Raw genomic sequence first — 25573 nt, forward strand, 5'->3', positions numbered from 1 at the left:
TTTCTCCCTCAAAACCTTGGAAGGGGCTCTGCCAACACCTCTACATCCAACATCTAGACTGCTGAACCGTGAAGGGGCACATCTGCTGCTTCCATCATCCAGAGTGTGGCAGCCCCAGGAACCAACACAGAGACCGCCTTGGGGGAGGCCCCAGGACACCGTGACCTCAGCCCCCTTTCCTCGGTGACAGGGGACTGTGGTCCACAGGGCCCTCCACCATGACGTGATGGGCGGGAGAAAGCTACAGCCCGCATGTGACCGTCCGAATCCGCCTCCCAAGAAAGGCAGGCCACACTCATCACTTGCACACCCGCTGTGGCGGGGATCAAGGCTCTGCCTCAAAGCGTGAGGCGAGGCGGCGAGGGGGTCAGAGAAGCAGAGCCAGCCTGAGGAGAAACGACCCACCGGCTGCAAGCGCCTCTGACCACACGCAGGGGGCCGGGGCTGATGTGGGGGCAGGCCCCGTCCTGGCGAAAGGCGCCCTCCCCTGAGTGAAGGCCTGGTGCCTGCGCCTCCTTCACGCTCAAGCGCTCTGTCCCCGCTGCGGGCAGAGCCCTCCCCACCGCGGCCCTCCTCAGGCCTCACAGCGCCCTCAGCCGGCTCCAGCCTCCCTTCCACAGCCGTGGACACAGGCACAGGCACACGAGCGCCCCGAGTCCCAAAATGAGGCGTCCCAACCCTGAGCTCGTGGGGGTCTCAGGCCCCCGACCAGGGACCAGACCCCACCCTCTGCCTCGGGATGTGGCGTCCCACCCACTGGACCTCCAGGAAATTCCTCAAACTTCCTATTTGCTGAATCTCCTACACCTTTTTAAAAAGCATACGTATCTACATGTATGTATATATATATATACATATACACACACACATATAATCCCCACCCCCTGCAGTGCTTGAGCTTCTCAAGTTGTAGTGCCTGGGGTTAGCTCCTCCACAGTATGTGGGATCTTAGTTCCAACCAGGGATTGAACCCACGTCCCCTGCAATGAAAGGCAGATTCTCAACCACTGGACCACGAGGGAAGTCTCTGATACACTTCTGCTCGTGACTTCCCAGCAGAAAGAACCGGCGAAAGGGAGATGGTGGTGGGGGAGGGTGCCATGAGGAGCAAGTCTGACTTGGCCCTTTTCAATTCTGAAGCTGAGATGAGAGACCAGCAGGCCAGACGCTGCTAGTGGGCAGATCAAATGGTGCATTCACTTAGGGAAACAGCCTAGCTGCTCTTAAGAGTTATCATAGGTCTCAACAATTCCAGTCTTACTATATACCAAGAGAAATTAAAATATATGTCTATCCAAAACCTTCCACACAAAACATTCACAGCAGCAATCTGCTCTGTTTATCAAAAAGAACAACCCGAATGCCCACTGATGGATGGATGGATAGACGGATGGATAAATTAAATGCGATCTATCTACATAACGGAGTATTGTGGGAAATTACTTGGGTCATATCCGACTCTTTGCGACCCCATGGACTGTAGCCCACCAGGCTCCTCTGTCCATGGGATTCTCCAGGCAAGAAGATTGGAGTAGGTTGTCATTTCCTCCTACAGGGGACCTTCCCAACCCAGGGATCAAACCCACGTCTCCTGCAGCTCCTGTACTGCAGGCAAGATTCTTTTGCCACTGAGCCACCTGGAAAGCCCAGTGGAATATTATGTGGTCACAAAAAGGAATGGAGCACTGCCATACGCTCCAAAGTGATGAGATCTGAAAATACTGCACCAGCCATAAAAGACCACATACTGTGCAGCTCCATTCTTACGGAACTTTGATGGGGAAGACCAGAGAGACAGCATGTAGACTAGGGATTGTTTAGACCTGGGGCAGAGTCAGGAGGTGATGGCTAAAGAGTGCGCGACTCCTTTGTGAGGTGGTGAAAATTCTCTAAACCCGACCGTGGCGATGTGTGCACGTACTGGTGAATAGATCAAAAACCACTGGCCTACACACTTCAAACGGGTAAATTATATGGCATGTGAACTGTATCTCAGTAAAGTTGTTTGGGGATTTTTTTTTTTTTAATAACAGGCCAAAAAGATCCCTAAGTCAAGAATCTGAATGCAAACAGGACTTAAAACAAACCCAAGTGTCCAAGAAAGCATGTTTCCCACTTGTTTCATCCACCAGCTAATTCTGTGTACTTTGACTCACCCACCCTGACCACTGGACAAAGGGGGTAACAATATGTGATATTGTCAACTGCAGAAATTAATCTAACATCAGAGGAAACTAATCACATTCATAACCCCAAATGTTCCTCAGAGCACTCTCTCCCCATCTATAGCTATTAGCCAGAGAGCATTAGGGTTCAGGCTACAATTTGGCATTTACTCTAAGTAACTTTAAAAGTGGAAGGAAAAAAATAGCCTTCGTCTATATGGGGCTAGAATACAATTCACACACAATTAGGCGACATAGCCAGGTTACAACCCTACCTCTGATTAAAACAACGTAACTCACCTAAAAGAGCGTGATCTTGTAATGAAATGATGAGCCCGCCTGCTTCAGCAGGGAGCTGACTCCCCAGTCCTCTCGGAGACCTCGCCCGGCTCCCTCCCAGGCTAATTTAAAAAATACTACTTCCTCTTACCCTTAGGGGAACAGCTGCAGCCAGAGAGGGTGACCTGTCCACAGATTGGTATCAGACAGTAATATCCTCGCCAGTGGCACTCAGACGGGGGGTGCTGGGGGGTAACAGAGAGAGGTACAGAGATGGAGTGCTGCCTTGGAAAGCACAGGAAATTAAGGTTCGTGACCCGTGCATCATCCGATGCTGAATGAACGAGGTGGCCGGCTGGCCATCACACCCTCATCCCAGGTACCGAGCTGCTCTGCATCCGCAGGTGCTGCCTCCATCCTTCTCAGAGCCCCTGGCCCCCAGCACTGGCTACAGAGTGAGGGGTTCAGTACACAGAAGGCCCCAGAGACTCTCCAGGGTTCAAATGATTACTAACACACAGAGGCAATTCAAACCCATCCTCTTTTACACCAATGGTATTAATCAAAATTAAGCAAGCACCCTCTGCTACTGCTGAATTTTCCGAGGAAGACGTGCATTTCTGCATACCAAAGAGGTGCCTCCAAAGCCCCAGTCCAGGGACAAGCAGCCAAAGCAGATACTTAATAAACCTCAGAAAGAGGAGGGACAGCGTGGTGAGCTGGGAGGAACTCAGCCCCTTCCACCTGTGCCTGTCCCTCCAGCCGTGGGAACCCGATCCACCCACCCAGGGCGGAATCCTCCTGGAGACGCAGAGGGGGACTCGCAGTGAGGGGTCTCGGCCGAGGCGTGGGTCCACGGTAATCCTGCCGACAGTGATGATCTATAGGAAGCAATTTGAAATTTTTCTCTCTGCCCCCAGGTTTCTCACTTTCAAGCACATCTGTGTACACTGAACATACCAAGTAACTCCCCCTGGTTGATCAGATGCCAGAGGTCAAGTCCCTCTACGGCACTGGGAGTCACCTTCGCCTTCTGAAAAATGGGCATAAGACCCTGATCTGAACAACACAAACTGGGACGGCAAATGTGAAATCCTAACTCCAAGAACGCAGCCCTTAGGAAGCTCCTGAACCTCCAACCGAGCCCCCAAGGCCGGCCCTGCCTCGAGCCCACGCTGCCAACACAAACCTCGCTCAGGGCTTCCGCCCTGGCTCCAGCCTCCCCAGCGCTGACTTGGGAGGAAAGAGGTGTCTGAGCCCCTGCTCAAAGCCATGGTCAGTGTTAACTGAAGCCAGCCCGTGTGCAGTCCTCGGGATTGATGAACGCACAGCTACGGTGACAAGTTCAGACCATCCCTTCCTACTTACCAAATCACTCTTCCTTAAACACTGCAGGTCACTTGGGTAGCAACTACCAGAGAGATGGTTTCTACTCAGAGGTGAAGCATTTCACTGATCAAAACTACAATGAGGTACCACCTCACACCCATCAGAATGGCCATCATTAAAAACTCTACAAATAAATGCTGGATAGAGTATGGAGAAAAGGGAACCCTCTTACATGGTTGGTGGGAATGTAAGCTCCTGCAACCACTATGGAGAACAGTATAGAGGTTCCTTATGATCCAACAATCTCACTCCTCAAAACTCTTAAGTCAGAAAGATCCATATTCCCCAGTATTCACAGTAGTACTACTTATAGTAGCCAAGACATGGAAGTGACCTAAAGGTCCATCGTCAGATAAATGGATAAAGATGTGGGATGTGTACACATGTACACAGCACACACACACACACACACACAATGGCACACTGCTGCTGCTGCTAAGTCGCTTCAGTCGTGTCCGACTCTGTGCGACCCCATAGATGGCAGCCCACCAGGCTCCCCCGTCCCTGGGATTCTCCAGGCAAGAACACTGGAGTGGGTTGCCATTGCCTTTTCCAATGCATGAAAGTGAAAAGTGAAAGTGAAGTTGCTCAGTCGTGTCCGACTCTTCACAACCGCATGGACTGCGGCCCGCCAGGCTCCTCCGTCCATGGGATTTTCCAGGCAAGAGTACTGGAGTGGGGTGCCATCGCCTTCTCCGCCAATGGCATACTACTCAGCCATAAAAAAGGATGGAATAATGCCATTTGCGACCTCATGGATGGACCTAGAGACTATGATACTAAGTGAAGTAAGCCAAACAGAGAAGGACACGTGTCATATGATATCATTTATGAGTGGAATCTAAAATATGATACAAGTGATCACACTTACAAAACAGAAACAGATGCACAGATTCAGAAACTTATGGGTACCAAAGGAGAGGGGAGGGGGAGAGATAAGTTAAACAGATTGGGGTTAACAGACACATACTACTCTATATAAAATAAACAACAAGGTCTCAATGTATAGCCCAGAAAACTACATTCAGTACCTTGTAATAAGCTATAACGGAAAAGAATTTGAAAAAGAATATGCTTATGGACAACTGAATCATTTTGCTGTACACCAGAAACTAATCCAGCATTTCAAATCAACTGCACGTCACTTAAATAATTAACTTTTTAAAGGAAGTTAAGCCTTTCAAACTTTCTTAGACCCAGAAGAGTCGCTGGGTCCTCCAATACAGGACACGCAGGAAAGCTCGAGGCATGGGACGAGAAAGCATGTCAGGAAGGACGGTCAGGAGACAGACCCTCCGTAAAGAAGAATCAGGCTTCACTGGGCACCACTGGACTCTGGGGAAGACAGCTCCAGAGAGGACTGCAGAATCAAGGACACGGCTCTTCTTGCGAGAGAAAGGATAAAAACCGGCTGGCAGGCAGGCTCTGAAGCCAAGGCGTCCCATCCCCCAGGCCCTCCACCTGATTTCATGAAAAGAACAAACGGCAGCCTTAACCCTTAGCCTTGATTACCTTCATTAACATATTTTAGATGCACATGGCAATCAGTTCTTGATGAGCAAGTTTTACCTAATCCAGGGAGCTGAGCCAGGCTGCAGGTTCCCTGACACTCCCCCGAGGACAGCGGAGTTCAACCCCGCCTGCACCTTAGAACAGCCTGCTGCTACTGCTGCTAAGTCACTTCAGCCATGTCCGACTCTGTGTGACCCCACAGACGGCAGCCCACCAGGCTCCCCTGTCCCTGGGATTCTCTAGGCAAGAACACTGGAGTGGGTTGCCATTTCCTTCTCCAAAGCAGGAAAGTGAAAAGTGAAAGTGAAGTCGCTCAGTTGTGTCCAATCCTCAGCGACCCCATGGACTGCAGCCTTCCAGGCTCCTCCATCCATGGGATTTTCCAGCCAAGAGTTCTGGAGTGGGGTGCCATTGCCTTCTCCGAGAACAGCCTGGGGAGCCCCTAAAACCTACAGATACCAGAACCCACCTTCAGCGATTCTGACTTTATTGGTCTGAGGTGAAGCCGGGGCATCAGTATTTTTTCATTTCTCCAGATGGTTCTAATGTACAGTCAGGGCTCCACAAGAAGCTGCCTGTGCCATCTTACAGGAGAGAAAGTGGGGAGCGGGGGGGTGGAGATCTCAACAAAAGCAAAGACTCTGCACTATTACCGTATTGAACATGAGAGGAGGGACGAGCCAGGGATGAGCAGAAGGAGGCGGGGGCCTGAACTGGCAACCTTGGGCTTGAGTCCCTTTCAGCTGAGAAATGGGCAAAGTGAAGGCAATACATACACATCACGGATCTGCCACAAGCACCACCAGAGATAAGTATGTAAAAGCACCCGGCACACAGTAGGTGCTCAAATAAACATCTGCTGAATCCCAAGAGAGTGAGAATGAAGACCAAGAGGTTAAGAGAATACAAATTGCAGAGGACTGTCTCTGGAGGCAAGCCACATTCATTCATTCTCTTATCAAACATGCTTTGAGGACCTACTAAGTGCACCGTCTTCACCCCGACGGATAAGTGGACCAAGACACGGTCTCTGTCCTGAAGTTGCTTTCAGTCAAGTAGCAGGCTCACTGCTGCAGCCTGGTGAGGCTCTGAGGGTGCAGGGCTGGGCATGACCTGAGGCTCGAGATCAGCAGGAGGGAGCCAGGAAAGGAAGGGGAGAAGGGCCTCCCCAGCAGAGGCCGCAGCATCTTCAGGGCTGGCTGAAAGGCTACAAGCAGACCTGAAGGTTGCAGGGCTCAAGGTGTGGCTGGAAAGCAAAGACAGGCGGCCAGGTCAGGCAGGAAACAACAGAAAACCTCCACGGGGTTTATACAGGGAAACGATTCTTCAACCAGCTGTTAAAGAGAAGAGCAAGACCACTGTGGGGGGCTGGGTCACATTAACACTTAAGAGGTTGGCCAGGAGACAAGAGTGGCGAGAAAAGCATGCACCGGAAGGAAGGCCCCCAGACCCCTATCTAGTGACCGCACGCAGCCTGGGGTCCACTTCCCCATGAGTAGGTCCCTTCCTGCTCTGCCGTTCATCCTACAGTTCCAGAAACGTCCAGGGTGGGAAGGACGGTGGGGGCAGGTGGGGAGGCACGGGAGATAAGCACATTGCACCCTTGGCGTGGTCGTCTTTGGAAACACATTCTGCCATCTGTTAGGCCATAAATTTTACCTGTCAAGGAAAAAAAAATGTCAAATTCCCCTCCCAGGATGTACCGGTCTGGTCTCTGCCACCCGGCCACAAGGAACTGCCTCTGAGGGGAAAGAGGGGACCGCAGAAGTGTTTGCACATAAAGAAAAGCCAAGATAATCACCAGCAAGTCCCTCTACCTTTTGTTAAATGTCTCACCCCTCAAGAGAGGGAGGGTGATCTTTGTAAACCAAGGAGATCCTTGGGGGTGAAAAGAGCATCCGACTTGGAGATTCTGGAGATGGGAAGGCCGGGTTCCAACCCCAGCACTCCGAGCAGTGATAGAGCAGGACGAGGAACCCAGGAATCTTGACCCTGACAAAGATACACCAGGGGACCCTGACAAGGGTCCGAAACAGAATGAAAAAGGCGAACACATGAAGCACGCTTAGCACGGGGCTGGAGAGACGGCACGCGAAGTCCTTCTTGCCCGCCACCTGCCCTGCCCCACCAGCCACTTGAGCTCTCTTGGTTTGGCTGGGAGTGGGAATCCAAGCTTCCAAGCCTGTCTCCTAGACAAAACAAAAGGCAAAGCATCTGGGAGAGGCTCATCGCAAATTTAAGAACGAATCGTGACAGAGTCTACTTTCTTTGGATTTCCCAGACACCACCCTGAATCAGCCCACCCCCAGCAGCAGTCCTGGGCAATCAAGGTCCTCCAAGGACTGACGATGCTCCAGCGAAAAGGGTGCCATCTCAGTGTAAAGCAGCGTCTTCATCCGCCTTAACCCAGGCAGCCCCTCACCCTGCAAAGAGTCACAGACTGCTCCACGTTAGAAGGTCATTCTCCATAAGAGGTAAAAGCTGTACGTGCCTCGGAGGTAGTATTTCTCCACGACACCGATATCCTAACATGCCTGTGCACACCTCATGCCAGGAACACAGTTCTATAAATCCTCACATAAAAGAAAACTTTATTTTCCAGAGGGATAAATACGGGAGGAAAAGGAAACAACAGTCGCAGCAAAAACATCGCCCATCAAACAGAAGTCGGTCCACCAGGAACCTGACTAAATGTGCAGTGTTACAGATGTGTTATAGCTGTGAGCTCTGTTCTATTTAAAACACTTGCGCTCGGCCAACCTAACCACGAGAAAGAGAGAAGGAAAAGCTACGTCTCCCAAGGTGCCCACCCCAGCTAACTGGGCTGGGCCGGCTGTTTATGAAGGCAGAGAGGTAACCAGGGACCTGGAGCCGCCGGCCAAATGGTGGCAGGCTCGTTTTGCAGTTCACCCTGGAGGGCTGTCAAGTCAGCCACGCGGCCCGACAAATGGCGCCGGTCTCTCTGAAGGGCACTTCTGCCTGGAAGACCAGGGTCTTCTACAGGGAAATTACCCTGCACCTGGCAAGCGCTTCATAACATCTAGCTCCTTCCCCTCCAGGAAGAAAAATCTGCCCAGTCAAACCTCATTTGTCCGACAACACTCATTCATTCCCTCCACAAACATTTGTTCAGTGCCTGCCACGCACGAGGTCCTGAGGTCCGGGCTCATGGCCAAATCAGCTGTGGTCGGGATGATGCCTCTGCTCCCCTGAGAATGGAAGCCTCGTAAGGGAGAGGCAAGTCACCCCCCAGAATGGAAGCATCACAAGGGTCAGAATTTTGCGTGTTCTGTACTCCTAGCCCCTAGAAGAATGCCTAGCATGCAGCAGGCACTCAATACATATGGGTTGAACAAAGAGAGAACGTATACTCCCTGCTCTCGAACTAGCCAGTGTGTGGATGATTCAAGGTCCCCAGGCATCCTCCCGTCTCCTCCTGGGACCCTGGGTAATTCCTGGGTGCTAAGCTGGACACAAGCTGCAGGAGATCAAAAGCTCCATTCCTAAGCAGAGGCACTGGCCACAGTCCTGTTCAGGAGGCAGAGACAACACAGAGTGCTGCTCTGAAAGGTCCTGCTGGATGGCGTCAGACCTTTCTCTGGTGATTCAGTAGAGTCATCTTGATATATAAAAAGGACAATTCGTGACCCCTGATAAGAAACCACTTAAAAAGTCAAGGGAGGGGCCTGGAACCCTGGCAGTCACAGATTCAGTGACAACAACCAGTGTCTGTGTCACTGGCTCATGATTCTGTCTGACATCAGACAGTAGTGACTACCTGGTCTCCATCAGGCCCTGGGAGCCTAAATGAAAAGATTTAGTTCTCTGCCCTTGAAGATCTCCTAGAGGTCTAACAAAAACACACAAGGACAAGAGTGTGCACAACAACACAGAGGGAAATACAATGAACCACGTCAGAAGAGTCAGAAAAGGCTTCACAACGGAGACTCCCGACTAGAGTTTTCAAGGTTAAGTAGGAATTTCCCAGGAAGACAAGTCAGAAGGGCAGGCACAGTCATAATAGCATGAAATACCCTTGCTTATCCAGCACCACGACGAATCAAGTGGAGAGCAAAGTTTGATGGGAGATACAGAATGGAGACTCTGGAGTCTTATAGACCATGACAAAGGAGACTGAACTTCATCTTGAAGACAAGAGGTCAAAGTTATGAAGGACAGGATTACCAAGACCAGCTCTGTGTTTTAGAATAAGTCACTCTGTAGAGGACAGATCGAAGGGCTCAAAAATAGACACTATAAGAACAGTTAGAAGCTTATCGTAACAGTCCAAGATGAAGGGGCCCTGAACTAAAGCAAGGATATTTTGCATAACAAAGCAGGAAGAGATTTAAGAAGGAGAAGGAGTCAAAACTATCAGAACTGGGTAAATGGCCAGAGGCAGAGATGAGACAGAGGAAGGAGTTTTGAATTTACTGGGTGGCTGAGGCAATGAGGGTATTAACACCAGCCAAGATAAGGGGTTTGCAGAGGAACGATAAATGTGTTCAGTGTGGACATATTAAACGTGCAGTGTCCACAGGACAACTTGTGTGTCTGTCTGGGAGCTCAGCAGAAAGACTGAGCCAGGTGACCCAGACTGAATACACCATTTTAGTGGCCACTAAAACCGTGAGAGTGATCGAGATGAGAGGGTAGAGTAAAAGCAGGGAGGAATCCCAACATCTTCTGGAAACCCTAAACAATGGCCAAAGGAGCAGGAGAGAGATGAGACAAAGCGGCTCTGCCCAGAGTGGCCCAGGGCCCCTGGTCTAGCCCCCTTCCCTTGAGTCTGAGTAACTTATGACTGCTCCAACCAACAGAACGCAGAAGAAGGGATGGCATGTGACTTTCAAGGCTGGGTCACAAAAGGTGCTATAGGGATTGCTCTGGCGGTCCAGTGTCTGAGACTCTGCAGTCCCGATGCAGAGGGCCCAGGTCTCATCAGGGAACCTGATCCCACGTCCCACAACTAAGGAGTTCCCACATGGCAACAAAAAGGATTCCTCAGCTACAACTAAGACCCAGGGCAGCTAAGTAAACAAATATGCAGCGCTGCAGCTTCCATCTTTTTCTCTGGAACACGCATGCTTAGAGCCCTGGGCCACCGAGTAAGAAGTCCAACCACCTCGAAGCTGCCACGCTCTAAGAAGTCCAGGCACATGGACAGACCACACACTGGAGCTCCACTCTTCCAGACATCCCTGGCCAGGCACCAGGGATGGGCTGGTGATTCTAGCCCTTTGCCTTCAAGTGACCCCCTGGATGTCAGGTCTTCTGGTCTGAGGTCCTAAACATGATGAAGCAGAAACCAGCCATTCCTGTCGTGCCCTGTCTGAACGCCTGACCCAGGGATTTCCTGAGCATGATACAACGGTTGCTTTAAGCTGCTAAATTCAGGAGCCTTCCGTTACAGAGCAGTGACAACTGTGGGCTTCCCAGGTGGCGCCAGTGGTAAAGAACCCACCTGCCAATGCAGGAGACATAAGACATGTGGGTTCGATCCCAGGGTCCCAAAAATCAGCTGGGAGAGGAAATGGTAACCCACTCCAGTAATTTTTGCTTGGAGAATCCTGTGGACAGAGGAGCCTGGCGGGCTACAGTCCACAGGGTCACAAAGAGTTGGACACGACTGCAGCAACTTAGCACGCACGCACATACAATGACAGCTGTAATGACAAAATTAGGGCATTTCAAATGGAAGAGAACGGGCAATGGTGTTTAACACCATAAAGATGTTCAGTAAGGTAAGGAGAAATCAGGCCTCCATTTCATTGGCTCCAGACCTCAGCCACACTTTTTCACGACTGATCTCAGAACGTGCAGGACCAAGAATCTATGTGCGGTTCATGTACAAACTCCAAGCTGCCATGTGAGCCGCTCTCCTAGATGGGCCCCTGGAGGTGCTGAGCGCTGGAGTGACTTGCTGTCTGTGGGCAGCTGTAAGCATCCATATGGCAGAAACCTTACCACTCACAGCAACTGGTACTGAAGAGTTGACCATGAACGTGATTTATCATTTCAAGGCACGCTGCCATACATTTGCAGTGGTCAACTTTGCTTTTAGAAAGCTAGATGTCTAAAGAGTCAAGTTTTTCCAGAGAGAAATGGTTACCATTGTAGATATCAGCGGTTCCAAGCAGCCACCTGAAAACAGGCTGATAAGCAATCTGTTTAAAATACCCCTTCTTGCCCTTGGCCAAGGGCACGCCTCTCTTCCTGTGTGAAGTCCGGATTTCCGACACTCAGGACACACGGGGAACTATGATCGCCTTGCACAGTTGTTCTCCAAGTGCCATCTGCACAGGACAACTCACTTCCGGTCCAGCCGTCAAGTCTCCGCGTCTCCAACTCACTGGGAAATGCAGCAGTCCTCTCCCTGGCCACAAGTCTGTCCCCCTAAAGGCCTGTTTTGTCTTCTACTCTGCTCCTTCCCTGCTTCCCCCAAACCTTTTCTGTGCCCCAAAGATGATCCAGGTCAAAGGAATGAGCTAAGACACAGAGACTGAGCCACCTGGGGCCCTGCAGAATACTCAGTCTGCACAAAGAGAGACCCAAAAAGGCAGTAAGAGCCAACGGTGCAATTAACACCAGAGGAGAAACCTGATCTTATCACACCTTTTCTTTTGCAAAAATCTCATCATAAGAATATGGCTGAGTCTTAACTGTCCCTTTATCAAAGCAATTTCTGAGCAGCTACTTGGAATGAAATCTTGTGGGAAGAGAAGAGTAATAGCAGGAACCACTGCGTTTGGTGGGTGGCAGGTAGGGGGCTGATATTTTAATCAGAGACAGGATATCTACAGGGACCTTGAAAATCATCAACACGGTTTTCTAGGTTTCAGCCTTTATTAGTAGGTTCCAGACCACCTCTGCAAGCCTGCCTCCCACTCTCTCTACATGCCTCGCGCCAGCCTCTCTTGGTGGCCACTGCCTGCACTTCCACACCCCCAGGCTTTCACTGAAGTTGCCCCCTCCCCCAGAAACCTCCCGCCACCTCCTTTTGCCCATCACCCTTCTCCAAACCCTCATGCCTCAGTCCAAATGTGTTTGCTCAAATGTTAACTTGGCTACTAGGCTTTCCTGCTGCTGCTGCTAAGTCACTTCAGTCGTGTCTGACTGTGCGGCCCCATAGCCGGCAGCCCACCAGGCTCCCCTGTCCCTGGGATTCTCCAGGCAAGAACCCTGGAGTGGGTTGCCATTTCCTTCTCCAATGCATGAAAGTGAAGAGCGAAAGTGAAGTCGCTCAGTCGTGTCCGACCCCCAGCGACCCCATGGACTGCAGCCCTCCAGGCTCTTCCGTCCATAGGATTCTCCAGGCAAGAGCACTGGAGTGGGTTGCCGTTGCCTTCTCCTAGACCAACCTATTTAAAACGGGACGCCTACTCCACACCCAACCACTCCTGAGCCCTTCTTTCGTCTTATCATCTTCTAACAATTATGATTTACTTATTTTATGTATCATCTGTCTCCCTCCCACCAGAAAGGAGGCTTTGTGAGATCAGGAATTTTGTCTGTTTTCTTCACAGATATATTCCTAGTACCTGGGTCTAAGTGACAGTCAATAAATATTTGCTAAGTGAATGAACGAACATTCTAAAGCATTCCCCCGTCTCCCTTCAGACACCATAAACGATTCCTGTCTCTACACCCGCACAGGATGTAAACTGTTCCTGAACAGTGGCTTCCCATTATCACTACATATTTACCCATCATGTTCAAATTCCTCGCAGGAAAAGACCATGTTTATTCATCTTTGTATGCCCCAAAGCATTGGTGGTGCTCAAGTATATAAACCACCGAATCCAACTTAAAAATCAAACTGCATGGAAAATGGGCAAAGAACACACAGCTAATATAACTCCACACCTCAGTGATTCCTGTTTCCTTCAGCAGTACTTACGAGGCTTGTTTTGCATGCAGAGCACAGTCCTAGGGTTTCTGAAAATACAGATAAACAACCACACATGTGCAACGTCCAACACGACAGCCACTAGCCACATGTGGTTACTTACACTTAAATTATTTGTCATTAACAATTCAGCTGCTCGAGCTCCATTTCAAATGCTCAGGGGCCATACGCATCAGACGGCACGGAATGTATATTTCATTGTACAAAGTTCTACAGGACAGCAGTGACATATATAGTCCTGTCCTCAGCATCTAAACCTCCAGCGGGGCACACGGGACCGGTCCAAGAAGGACCTGGAAATGACATGTCAACAATCATAAAGCAACCAGTGGAGGGTCACGGAGGGAAACGTGAGAGCTGATACTGCTCGAAAAAAAGGAAGACGTGAGAGAGGCTCCAAGACAGGGGAAGAGACGTGTGAGAGGACCCTCTAAAATGAGTGGGGGTTTCTAGGCAATGGAAAGGGAGGTCATTCCAGAAGCCTGGAGAGGGAGGGCCCACACACAGAGGAGCTCAGGGGCACCCTCCCCAGAGCAGAGATGCCTGGGGACCTGAGTGACTTCAGCAGGAACAGTGAGGCTGGACTCCTCGCTCCGGAATTCCAGAGGACAGGTCCAGACACCCCTGGGCAGTGGGGAGCAGGATGCGTGTACGTGTGGATCAGAGATGGGCCGCCGGAGAGAAGCCACACAAAACCAGATGAGAGGTCCTGACGGACGATGGCAGCCCAGAGATGCAGGACAGACACGGGGCCGCAGCACACAGGCGATGAGGCTCCCAGTGACCCCACGGGAGATGGAACACGCAAAGGATTTGGGGAGCTCACGGGAGCAGAGCTCCTCTGAGACTTACACAACTGGAAGGCCAAGCCCACGTCTGCTCGGAGTCTGGGGCTGGAGGGCTCAGGGACTAACCAACACGCAGGTCTGGGCAGCTCGGCCTCAGAAACCACGGCTGTGAAACCCGGGGTCTGTGCTCTGTCCAAGTTCAGCAGGCCAGCTTTCCCGGCCCCTCCCGGACCCCCCACTGTGGGGTCAAGATGCATTCATGTGCCCCCTGGGGCTCAGCGAGAAACAGGTGCTTAACACGCGGGACACAGCCTGGGGCGCCACAGAGCCTCAGTGCATCCTGGCAAACAGCTCGCAATAAAGGCAGGGGGAGCGCTGGGATGGAAAAGTCAACGTGGTGTTTCCCGGGGTCCCTCCTCCTCCCACCCCCACCCCCGCCACAGGCACCTTTGTGACAACCGGCTTCTACCTCCAATTAGCCTATTTTCAGCGGCCAAGACCCAGTACGCGAGGCCCTCTATTCAAGGGCCTTTTATCTAGCAGGCACATACTCGACAAAAAAGAGAAAGGGAAGGATTTCTAAAGTGGTCAGGCCAAAAAAACTAAGAGGATTGGCGGGGGGGGGGGGGGTGCTGTACTCAAGAACAAAGAAAATTCTGGAACCCTCCTGAAAGGATTCTGTTGGCCTCTTGCTATTAAGCAATCAAGAGCTGACAGAGCTGGGGACATGCAGCGGCTGAGGGGTGCAAGGGGCCGGGGTCCACGCTGGGGGGCCACCTGCCCCACAGCCAGCGCCCTTCCTCCGCCCCTTATCGCCAGCCTGCAGGACGGGCAGGGTGGTGGGGAGCCGTAAAAGGAGGCAGAAACCCACCCGAGGAACAACTTCCTGACAGGCCGACAGCTGACATTCTAAGTGCACACAGGATGTGCCAAGAAATTATCAGGCCTGGCTTTTCTCTCCCTGATAGATGACAAAGCAGGAGAAGGGGGAAAAAAAGCAGAACAAGAAAAAAGCAAGAAAACGAAGAAACAACCGCAGCCACACACATCTCATAAATCACGACTTTTATTGAAAGTTTCGCCACATAATAGCAACAGTCAAATTGAATAAAGATACCCTTCCGTAAAGTAACAGGGAGAGACTGCAGACATCTCCCCCAGCCCAGGGTGCCTGGGAGGGAAAGCTGGAACTCTGAGACAGAAAAAGCCTGGGGAAAGGAAGATTCAGCAGAAGAGACGGGCAGTGGGTTTTCTCCAGTACTCCCCAGACACGGGCACCCAGGCGCTGGGAGACACGTGGGGTCAACGTGGCAGGGAGGGGAGCAAGCGCCCGGGTGAGGCCGTCACAGCTTTGCTCTGAAGGGTGTGGCGGTGGGTACCTCTGATGAGGGGCTCAAGTGAAAGCAGGACGTGGGCTGGGTCTGCAGGAAACACGAGATGGATGGGCAGAAGAGAGGCATCCACAGTTCAGACGCCGGGAGGAGCGTCAGGCTGTGGGGACGGATAACCTGTGCAACCAGCCCAGCTGCTCGCCTGGCACCATAGTGAGCAGAGACAGAAGAAGCTGCTTCGGCTCCTCTCTCAGGGCCCCTGCTCCTGGTCTGTCTCAGAGCCAGGGCGAGCGGCTTCAGCTGGAGCAAGGAAGGCTGATCCCTCCAGAACCTTCTCCCCAAGTCACCCAGCCTCAAAGCGCGATGCCTCTGCCCTTGAACTGGGAATGGAACTAAGATGTCCCTCCAGCATCCCAGCCTTCGAGGGGGCAGGAGGGACAGCATGGGGGGTCTTCATCTCTTATCCAGCCTCTTAGCCCTGTTCATCTCAACTAATGAGCTTCGTGGGCGTTTCTAAGTGATGGTGAGCAGGCAAAGAAATGAATGTATTTCTTTCCAGATTCTGCTGCTTGCAGAATCCAGAGAAAACAGATAAGTGGGCAAACAGATTTTGCAGGCCTTGTGGTGAGTCAACCACCATCACGGGGCACGTGGCCACCGAGATGAAAGGAAGCCCTGGGTGCAGCGAGCCCTCTGCACACATGGCTGAGCTGTCTGGGCCCTGCTCACCAGCCAGACCCCAGATGCCCTGCTCTTTCCCTATTTCCTGATTGGAAACCTGATTCCAACTCAGGAGCCAGCCCCAGCGACGATGTAACACCCGAGGGTGACGTAGCAGGAAGGGCCCCAGAGAACTGGACATTCGACTCCAAGCCGAGTTAACGATCACCAGACGAGCGGTCCCTGCAGTCAGCCGGGCTCCACTCCTTCCTTGCAGACTCCATCCCAAGCACCTCAAAAAAGCACCCCAAGCCCCCAGAATGACCATGTCCTCCCACCACCACTACCACCGAGTACAGGTGGAATTTCATCCACATGGAGCTTCTAGCAGCAAACACGTCCTCAGGCAACAGGCAGAAATCCTTGGTTGTGGAAAGCTCCAGGGAGGCCACATTTGCCCCCAAAGATTAAGACACTGTTTCTGAAATGTTAATGTTTAACCAGTCAGCGACTCACCAACAGCCCACTCCTCAAAGGGGTTAGGAAGACAAAGAAGGGCCTCAGAGTTTTTATTTCTGTTGTCTAAAACTTAAGGAGAATTAAAAATCAAAAACTTACTCTTTTCCATTATGGTTGATCATAAGATATTGAACACAGCTCCAGGGGCTCTACAGTAGGACCTTGTTGTTTAACGATTCCCTATACACCAGGATAATCGAGTCACTGTGCTGTGCAGCGGTAATTAACACAACATTGTAATTCAACAACAAAAATTTTAAAAAATCACAAACTACAGACTAGAACACCCATGACTTCACCTAACAGAAGTTCCTCCAACGCCACAACACCGGGTCACGGGGAGGTCAAGATCTCACTCTCCTACTCTGGAGGCTTTTCCAGTGACTCTGTACAGAGGGTTGGCAGGCGGACAAGCGCTGTCGTGGAGTGGGGTGCTGTGCTATGCAGTGTCGAAGGAGGGACACAAGGTTTCAGAACATTTGCTGAAGTGAACTGTACCAACAGTGAAACTTTACGGGCAACCAAGTGTAGGCAGACTCTGGCATGACCTTGAGGAGAGGGGCTGTGACCTGGACCCAGCCCTGGATGGGGCGTCCAGCTCGCCACCTGCTGGTCGCCTGACCCCGAGCCAGGCACGTCAGCTCTCTGAGCCTTGGTTACCCCATCTGTGAAACGGAGCCACAGTCCTGGCATTTCACAGCACCGCTGCAAAGATCCAATCGGACGCCACGTGAGAGTGCCTCGTTCACCTGAAAAGGCACTGGAGGCGTCGGTCTCCAGGACCTGCCCGGCGACCCACCCATCACTTGCACAAACGTGATTTTTCTATCTCAACCCGTAATAGGACCTGACAGGAAACGGGAGCAGGAACTCTAATCCCTCATGGCGTCAATAGCCGATCACCTGAAAGGAGAAATCCTCTCCCAGGAAGATAAGGGAAACCACATCTCCTCTGGGCGAGCAGGCAGGTGAGCACATGTTGGCGGGCGGGCAGCTGTGCTCAGCCTGCGGCTCCAGGGTGGCTGGAGTTCAGGGCCGCATGTGCCTCTGCTGGGGGCACGGGCACCGTTCAGAAACCAGGCCACCCATGTGGTGGGAAGAAGCAAGGAGACAGGAGCGCCTTCACCTCTGAATGCACCCACCAAGCGTGCCCTCCACCCGTGCCCCACGCTCACGCGGCTGCTCGCCCAGGGGCCCCCACACACACGCACTCAGAGGGGCCTGAGCGCCCTTACTCTTGCTGGGCACGCCCGGAGTACGCTGCCCTTGGGTCTCATGGACGCCTGATGCGGGAGGGCTGATGTTACATCATCCCGTCTCCATCATCATCAGTACATCAGCTGACATCCTGGGGCCCTCACTCTGCATTAGGCACTGTCATGAGCTTTTGACACATACTGACATGTCTATCTCTTACCACAACTCTATATGAAGGTGAAAGAGGAGAGTGAAAAGGCTGGCTTAAAACTCAACATTGAAAAAACTAAGATCATGGCATCAAGTCCCATCACTTCATTGCAAATAGATAGGGAAACAACGGAAACAGTGAGAGACTTTATTTTCCTGGGCTCCAAAATCACTGCAGATGGTGATTACAGCCATGAAATTAAAAGATGCTTGCTCCTTGGAAGAAAAGCTATGACCAACCTAGACAGCATATTAAAAAGCAGGGACATTACTTTGCCAACAGAAGTTCGTCTGGTCAAAGTTATGGTTTTTCCAGTAGTCATGTATGGATGCGAGAGTTGGACCATAAAGAAGGCTGAATGCCAAAGAATTGATGCTTCTGAACTCCGGGACTGGAGAAGACTCTTCAGAGTCCCGTGGACTGCATGGAGATCAAACCAGTCAATCTTAAAGGAAACCAATCCTGAATATTCATTGGAAGGACCGACACTGAAGTTGAAGCTCCAATACTTTGGCCAACTGAGGTGAAGAACTAACTCATTGGAAAAGACCCTGATGCTGGGAAAGATTGAAGGCAGCAGGAGAAAGGGACAACAGAGAATGAGATGATTGGATGGCATCACTAACTCAATGCACATGAGTTTGAGTAAGCTCCTGCAGACGGTGAAGAACAGGGAAGCCTGGCGCGCTGCAGCCTATGGGGTCACAAAGAGCTGGGCACATCTGAGCAACTGAACAACAACAACAACCCTATAAGGTGGGAACTATCAGTATCTCCGCTTTACAGATAAAAGAAACAGAGGCACAGAGATCCAGAGTAAAGGACAGAGCTAGACTATCCACCCAGAAATACAGTTCCAAGCCTACACCCAACCACTCATCCACACTGTATCCTCTGAATGGAATACATGGTATGTCTCATGATCTTTACCCAGAACACAATGCCTGGCCATCATTTCTAATCAAGCACATGGCAAGTACTGGAAACAAACTCCAGGTCCAGAAAATGGAAGAGGAGGCAGGGAAAGGGCTGAGAGTAGAGGATGAGGGAAAAAGCAAAGAAAGGAGGGAACAGGAGGAGGGGTGTCGCATTCCAGCTGCGAGTCCTGGGATCAGGAATTTAGAACCGGGTTCCTGTTTAGACAGGTGTCAAGGAGTGAGGAGTTCCCTCATGCCCCCAAGAGTGGGAGGCAGTAAAGGTCAGAAAAACAGGAACAGCAGCAGCCATGGCGAATGCCATGTACAGTGTGTGGACCATGAGACCAGATCCAGGCTAAGCATTTTATGTGCATTATTTCACTTAATCCTCCCCAGACCTCTATCAACTCTGATTCATCATTACCCTCACTGTGCATCGGAGGAATCTGAGGCTTCAGGATGTTAAATCACTTACCCCAAATGAGATACCTACCAGAGCTGAAACTACCCAGCCTTGTCCAAAAAACAGTATCTATACGACTTTGCCCTAATCACATGGTGCCCACTGTCCTCCGGCCACATGTGTGGATGAACAGAGCGTGGGATGTCTTTAATACCAAGCCATGCATCCTTAGCATACACAAAGCAAGGAGGGCTCATGTTCAGGAGGTGAGAAGGGCAAAGAGAAAACTGAAGACAACTGGGTGACCAGGTGCCATTCCAGATAAGAAGCCTGGCCATAAGATGCATCCACGGTCACCCAAGGAAAGGCCAACTCAAGGGATGATGGCCCCACGTTTGCTTGATGGCTCTCAAGTCCTTGTCAAAGGCACTTGGACTGGGAACAATTACCAAAAATGAAGACACCCCCACCGGCCACCCTGCATACCCCCAGGCCCTTCATGGTAGCTCAGCTGGTAAAGAATCTGCCTGAAATGCAAGAGATGCCAGTTTGTGATTCCTGGGTCGGGAAGATCCACTGGAGAAGGGATAGGCTATCCACTCCAGTATTTTTGGGCTTCCCTGGTGGTTCAGCTGGTAAAGAATCTGCCTGCAATGTGGGAGTCCTGGGTTTGATCCCTGGGTTGGCAAGATTACCCTGGAGAAGGGAAAGGCTAGCCACTCCAGTATTCTTGCCTGGAGAATTCCATGGTCCACAGGGTCGCAAAGAGTAGGACACCACTGAGCGACTTTCACTTTCACCGGGCCTCAGTTTTCTCATCCATAAATTGGGAAGCTGAAACCAGACGACCTCCAAGGTCTACAACAAGCCTAACACGTTGGGTGGTTCGAAATCCGAGTGCCCTTTACTTTCACATTCTGAAGTTATTTTTGCAATCAGTAAGATCAACGCTCCTCAGTAAGGAGGGGGAAAAAGTCCTTATTCTTAGTAGTGTGGAGGCTTTCAAATCATACTCTGAGATACAGGGTTCCAGGTCAAGAAACTCCACTTTCACCTGGAGCGGAACATTTCCTTTGAAGAACTGGGTGGTAGGGACAGCTGGGTAGGAGTGGGTGGATAGGGGTGGTGAATACTCCTTTATAGTCTGTCCTAGAGAGGAAAGTGGCAGATTTGGTTTCTGCATTGTTTATATTTTTTACAACAGAAAGTGTTCATCAATTCTTTGTATGATTAAACGAATGGAAAACAGGCAAAGGTTGCTTTCAAATTCTGTTTATCTGTACTATTTTACTCCCAAAAAAAGTAATGCGTCAGTATGTTGACCATGTTATGTCTGTACCCTGAGATTTCAGGAGATGTTTATTTTCGTTTTTATACTTCAGGACATTTTCCAAATTGGCCACATGTATTAACCTAGTAGGTGAAAAGGACAGTGAGGAGCCTCCCTGTTCTCTCCCCTGCCCACGCCTTTGCAGACGGCCCCTGGGAAGGGCTACTGCAAACGTTCTGATTCAGAGGGAAGCTATTTCCACCCTCAAACCTGGATAAATGTTAACTAAGTAAGACAGACAGGTGAGGTCAGCCTGCTGAAGATAAGCAAGTTGGTAAACAGACAGACCCCAAAGACAAAGCTGGGCCAAACTGCACTGAAGAAGAGCAAGTGCAAAAATACACTGAGTCCAAGCTGGGTTGAGAAACACTGGTCTTTTATTAAGCCTCACCCTGAAGAACAAATAAAAATGCTTGCTATAAACACATATTTTTTAAAAAAAAAAACTAGTTTAACGTCTAAAAATCACGTTAAATCTCTCAAACTTCTGTTGAGGTTATAAAGTAGTTCCATTATCCTTGTAGGATCAATTAAGGTGAACGTGTATATTTTATAAGAAGAGTATATTGGCCAACCCAATATATATGCAAGTATATAAAATATGTTATGGGTATATTTAAAAGATTACATGTATAATTACTGTGTGTGTGCCCATATATATCGTCTCTCTTAATGGGAATTCTCCAGCAGTTCAGGGGTCAGGAAGCAATGCTTTCACTGCCAGAGCCAGGGTTCAATCCCTGGTAGGGGAACTAAGATCCCATGTGGTGTCATAAAAAAAAAAACATTCAAAGACTCTAACCAAAAATTCCACAAGTAGGCACATGCTGTATGAAGGCAATCAGAGATGGTGATAAGGGGGTCACATACAAGGATGCTCATTGAAGTGTTATTTGTAATTGTAATAAATCATTAACAAGCTAACCCTTCAACAATAGGCCTAAGTAAAATAAACTATATGTGTAAATCACAATACCATGGAAACAGTAAAAAGCATGCCATAAAAAAAAAAGTAAATTACAAAAGGAAAATATTCATGATACAGTTATTAAATCAGATGCTGCTGCTACTGCTGCTAAGTCACTTCAGTCGTGTCCGACTCTGTGCGACCCCATAGACGGCAGCCCACCAGGCTCCCCTTCCCTGGGATTCTCCAGGCAAGAACACTGGAGTGGGTTGCCATTTCCTTCTCCAATGCATGAGAGAGAAAAGTGAAAGTGAAGTCGCTCAGTCATGTCTGACTCTTCACGACCCCAAAGACTGCAGCCTACCAGGCTCCTCTGTCCATGCGATTTGCCAGGCAAGAGTACTGGAGTGGGGTGCCATCGCCTTCTCCGATTAAATCAGATGAGTGAACAACATGTGAGGGTGGACGTTTTCCCTTTTTTGTTTTTTCGCCATGAAAAGAAAACGAAAGCAAACACACCAAAATGTTAACAATGGTCACCCCCACGTGGTAAACGGCAGAGGTAAGGAGATTCTCCCTTAGTTCCTGTGGTCTTCCACACTATTCCCAAGTTCTGTAATTGGAGGAATAGGGCAGAAGCAGTAATAAATGTTCTAAATAAATAAATGGACCAAGTCTCTCCTTTCTGTAAACGCCCAAGCTGGAGTCAAAAGCGTTTTTTAAAAATCACAGACCAATCTTGTAATTTTACTCCACCAACTGCCTGAATGGAACAAACGTTACTCATCTGCCATGTTTGTGGCTAGGGTGGTGTTTTATGCTGCTTTTTAATTAATTAATTTGAGTCACAAGCATTTGAAATGAGACTGTTTTATGGAGTTGAAATTTACATTTATCTCCCTTTTTAAAGCCCATTTAGCAAATTAACAAGAAAGGAGCAACACCCAGGAAGTTACTGCGCCCACTCCCATGTGTCACATATAAAACAGCATCTGCAGAAGCCGCCGTGAGGGTCAGGGAGATTGTCTGGTGAAGAACCTGGTGGGTGGGGGGGGGCACTCTCTGCAATAGTGAAACACTATTAATATCCTTAAAGTCAGGCTGCTTGGGGACTCTGACACAGAGCTGCTTAACCCTTAGTGAGGCCACGTCTGAGCTCTCCACATAAGGCTCCCTGGGACTGGGTGTGGATCCAGCATCTCTGTGTTAAAGGTCCGTAACGTTCCCAGCATGATCCAAGATAAGTTCAAGTTAGAAACACAGTTCACAGAAGGGAAATCAATGCAGCTGGCTGCTGATGAGTTGTAGCTATAATCAAAGTGTATTCAGCAGGGTCTCCCTCTACTTAAAACAAACGTATCAGAAACAGCTGGTGGCCAACTGGTCCTCCCAGAGGTTTCACTGCAGAGCAGACTTGTCTTAGCGCCAAATCCTGACAACACCCAGCCCAGTGCCTTTGGACAGAAAGGAGCAACGGAGGCAGGGGGTGGGACACTAGCCTCGAGTCAAACATCGGAAGCCAAAAGGATTTTAAAAGGGGGACCTTTCTCCCCTAGGCTCTTTCCTGGTGGTCCAGATGGTAAAGAATCTGCCTGCAGTGCAGGAAACCCAGGTTCGATCCCTGGGTCAGGGAGACACCCTGGAAAAGGGACTAGCAGCCCACTCCAGTAGTCTTGCCTGGAGAATTCCATGGACAGAGAGCCTTGCGAGCTATAGTCCATGGGGTTGCAAAGAGATGGACACAACTGAGTGACTAGCACTTCATTTTCTCCCAAGGACTCTGTTTTATTGCAAAACTTCTGTTTGGAAAGATGTATGTAATCCACCGCCTACCTGATTCAAGCTGTCCTTCTCCACAATCTATCTGAATTTGTGAAGTCTGCCAACATGTTTAAGATACTTCAACTAAGAAGGGAAATGGCAGCAACAATAATGACCTTGGATGCCAAGGCAGGCCCTAACAGGAAAGGGCACACAGATTTCCCTTCTTCCAATGGCGGCTTTCACCGCTACCCCAACTGAGAGCTTGAAATTAACTCCCTTGGTTAATAATTCAAACCCATGGGCTGGGCAAGTTTTAATGTCTCAATGTTGGTTCACAATTAACCCAGCAACCGTGTTTTAAAGGTGTTTGATTTTTAATTAGTCTATTGATTCACCAGTCTGGTTAACAATACTTTATTCCGTGCTTTTATTCGGTCGTCTACTCTTACACAGAAAGAATGGCAGTTACTCAGGTTCTGGCGTCCTCTGCACACCTCCAGACTAGGGCCCCTGCCCTCCCCAGGGACACAGGGTACATAAGAACAGGAGATAGAGAGCCTGACAAAGCCCGGATTCTGTGTGGCCTTGGGCAAGTTACAAGAACCTGTCTGTGCCTCTGTTTCTTCATCTACAAAATGGGACGGCAGCATTTACAGGACCAGAGTGACCATCTAGTGAGATGACCCACAGAAACCCCTCAGATCAGCGTCTGACACAGAGTAAGCCCCCAGAGCCTTGGGCCCCTTTTTTTTCCCTTTCTTGGTTATTCAGAAACTGTCTAAATTGTTAATCTGAACATTTTAACATCTTCCTTTGCAAAACCAAGAGCAGCTGAGAAGGTGGCATGCCCCATGGAAAACTTTCTAAGAACAAAATTGGAATGAATTATTCATCAATAGGAGAGTCCTCTGCAATGGCAGATTTAGGCCTGTTTATTAAATAAGTTTGTCCAGCATGCTTTGCTCCCAGGGGAACAGACAGGCTCGGAGACAACAAAGTCCCTCTCAGCGTCACACAGCTCAGCAGTCAGAGGCAAACAGGTCTCAGAGCCCATGGTCCCTGAACTATGTGCAACTGACAGCCCCGCTCGTGACACGCTGTTCACATCTGTGTCTCCACCGGAGGCTGGTGGGCAAGGTGGGCAGGTAAGGCACGTGTCCAGTGATGCCTGCAGCAGCTCTATCACAGAGCCAACTGTGTGGCGTGGCCTAGGCGTGCTGCAGAGGCAAAGCGGATGTCACTCCCAACAAAACGACTAAGAATGGTGCCTGGTTATTCCCACCACCAGAAAGACAAAAAACAGGGCCACCCATCCATGGCTCAAAAGCAGGCCTGAGAACTAGCTTTACAGTGATTTGATAAAACTCACTGAGTGATTCTGAAATGGAGCCTCATTTGGAAGTCACTGGCAGACAAAACTCCACGGTGAAGCCAGTATGAAAATGTTTCTGCCCCACAGATGGATGAAGAAAGGCCAACACAACATGATGTCAATATCCCAATTCCCTCAGACATGCTGTTCCTTCTTTCTAGAATGCCTTTCCTCTGTCTATCTGGAAAACTCCTATCCATCCTTCAAAACCCAGGTCCAAAGTCCAGGTAAGAAAACAACTCGCCCTGTTCTTAAAACAGTAAGGCCTTCCCTGACAATCCCCTGCCTGGCTCACTCACCAGCACCTGCCATCTGCCGCCAGAGTGGTGCCCATTCAGTACCTAGCACATAACTTCCACTTGCCACTCATCTCCCGGTTTTCTCATTCTGCAGCTCTCAAACTTTTTAGTGTCAAAATACCTTTACACCCTTGAAAAGCAAGGATCACCCAAGCAGTTTTGTTTACGCATGTTGTATCCACTATCAAACTGTATTAGAAATTAAAACTGAGACACTTTTAAACGGGAACACACACATCCCCTTAGCCATCAGAACAATGATGTCAACACAGACCGTGTGGCCTCTGGAAAATTCCACTGTACATTCACGGAAAGGATGAGAGTGAAAAAGACAAAGTCCTGGAATTATTATGGAAAAAGTTTTGACCACACAGACGCCTTGGAAGGATCTCAGAGATGTCCAGGTGTCCACAGTCGACAGTTTGAAAACCACTGTTCTAGGGCATTCACTCTTTTGCTGGTGAACTCTCTCAACCTCCCCCTCCCTGGAACCCTGCACAACCCACTGCAGCTCCCCGCATCGGAGGCAACCCTGCACCTGCCCCATCTCCCACCTGGCCTCCAGGACTCAGGACAACTGGAAGGGGTGGTCTGGCAGGTACCTGCATGCCTCTGGGCACA

The 25573-nt window shown here is 50.0% G+C and overlaps 1 protein-coding gene across 26 annotated transcripts in view; it reads right to left on the reverse strand.

Moving 5' to 3' along the window:
- The window catches only part of MSI2 (musashi RNA binding protein 2), a 406318-nt gene that overhangs the window by 269356 nt on the left and 111389 nt on the right, over positions 1-25573 (reverse strand). The window lies entirely within an intron of this gene.

Source organism: Bos grunniens, chromosome 19, assembly GCF_055505025.1.
Source record: "Bos grunniens cultivar Pamir isolate PY7600 chromosome 19, Bosgru_T2T1.0, whole genome shotgun sequence".
Classification (NCBI taxonomy): domain Eukaryota; kingdom Metazoa; phylum Chordata; class Mammalia; order Artiodactyla; family Bovidae; genus Bos; species Bos grunniens.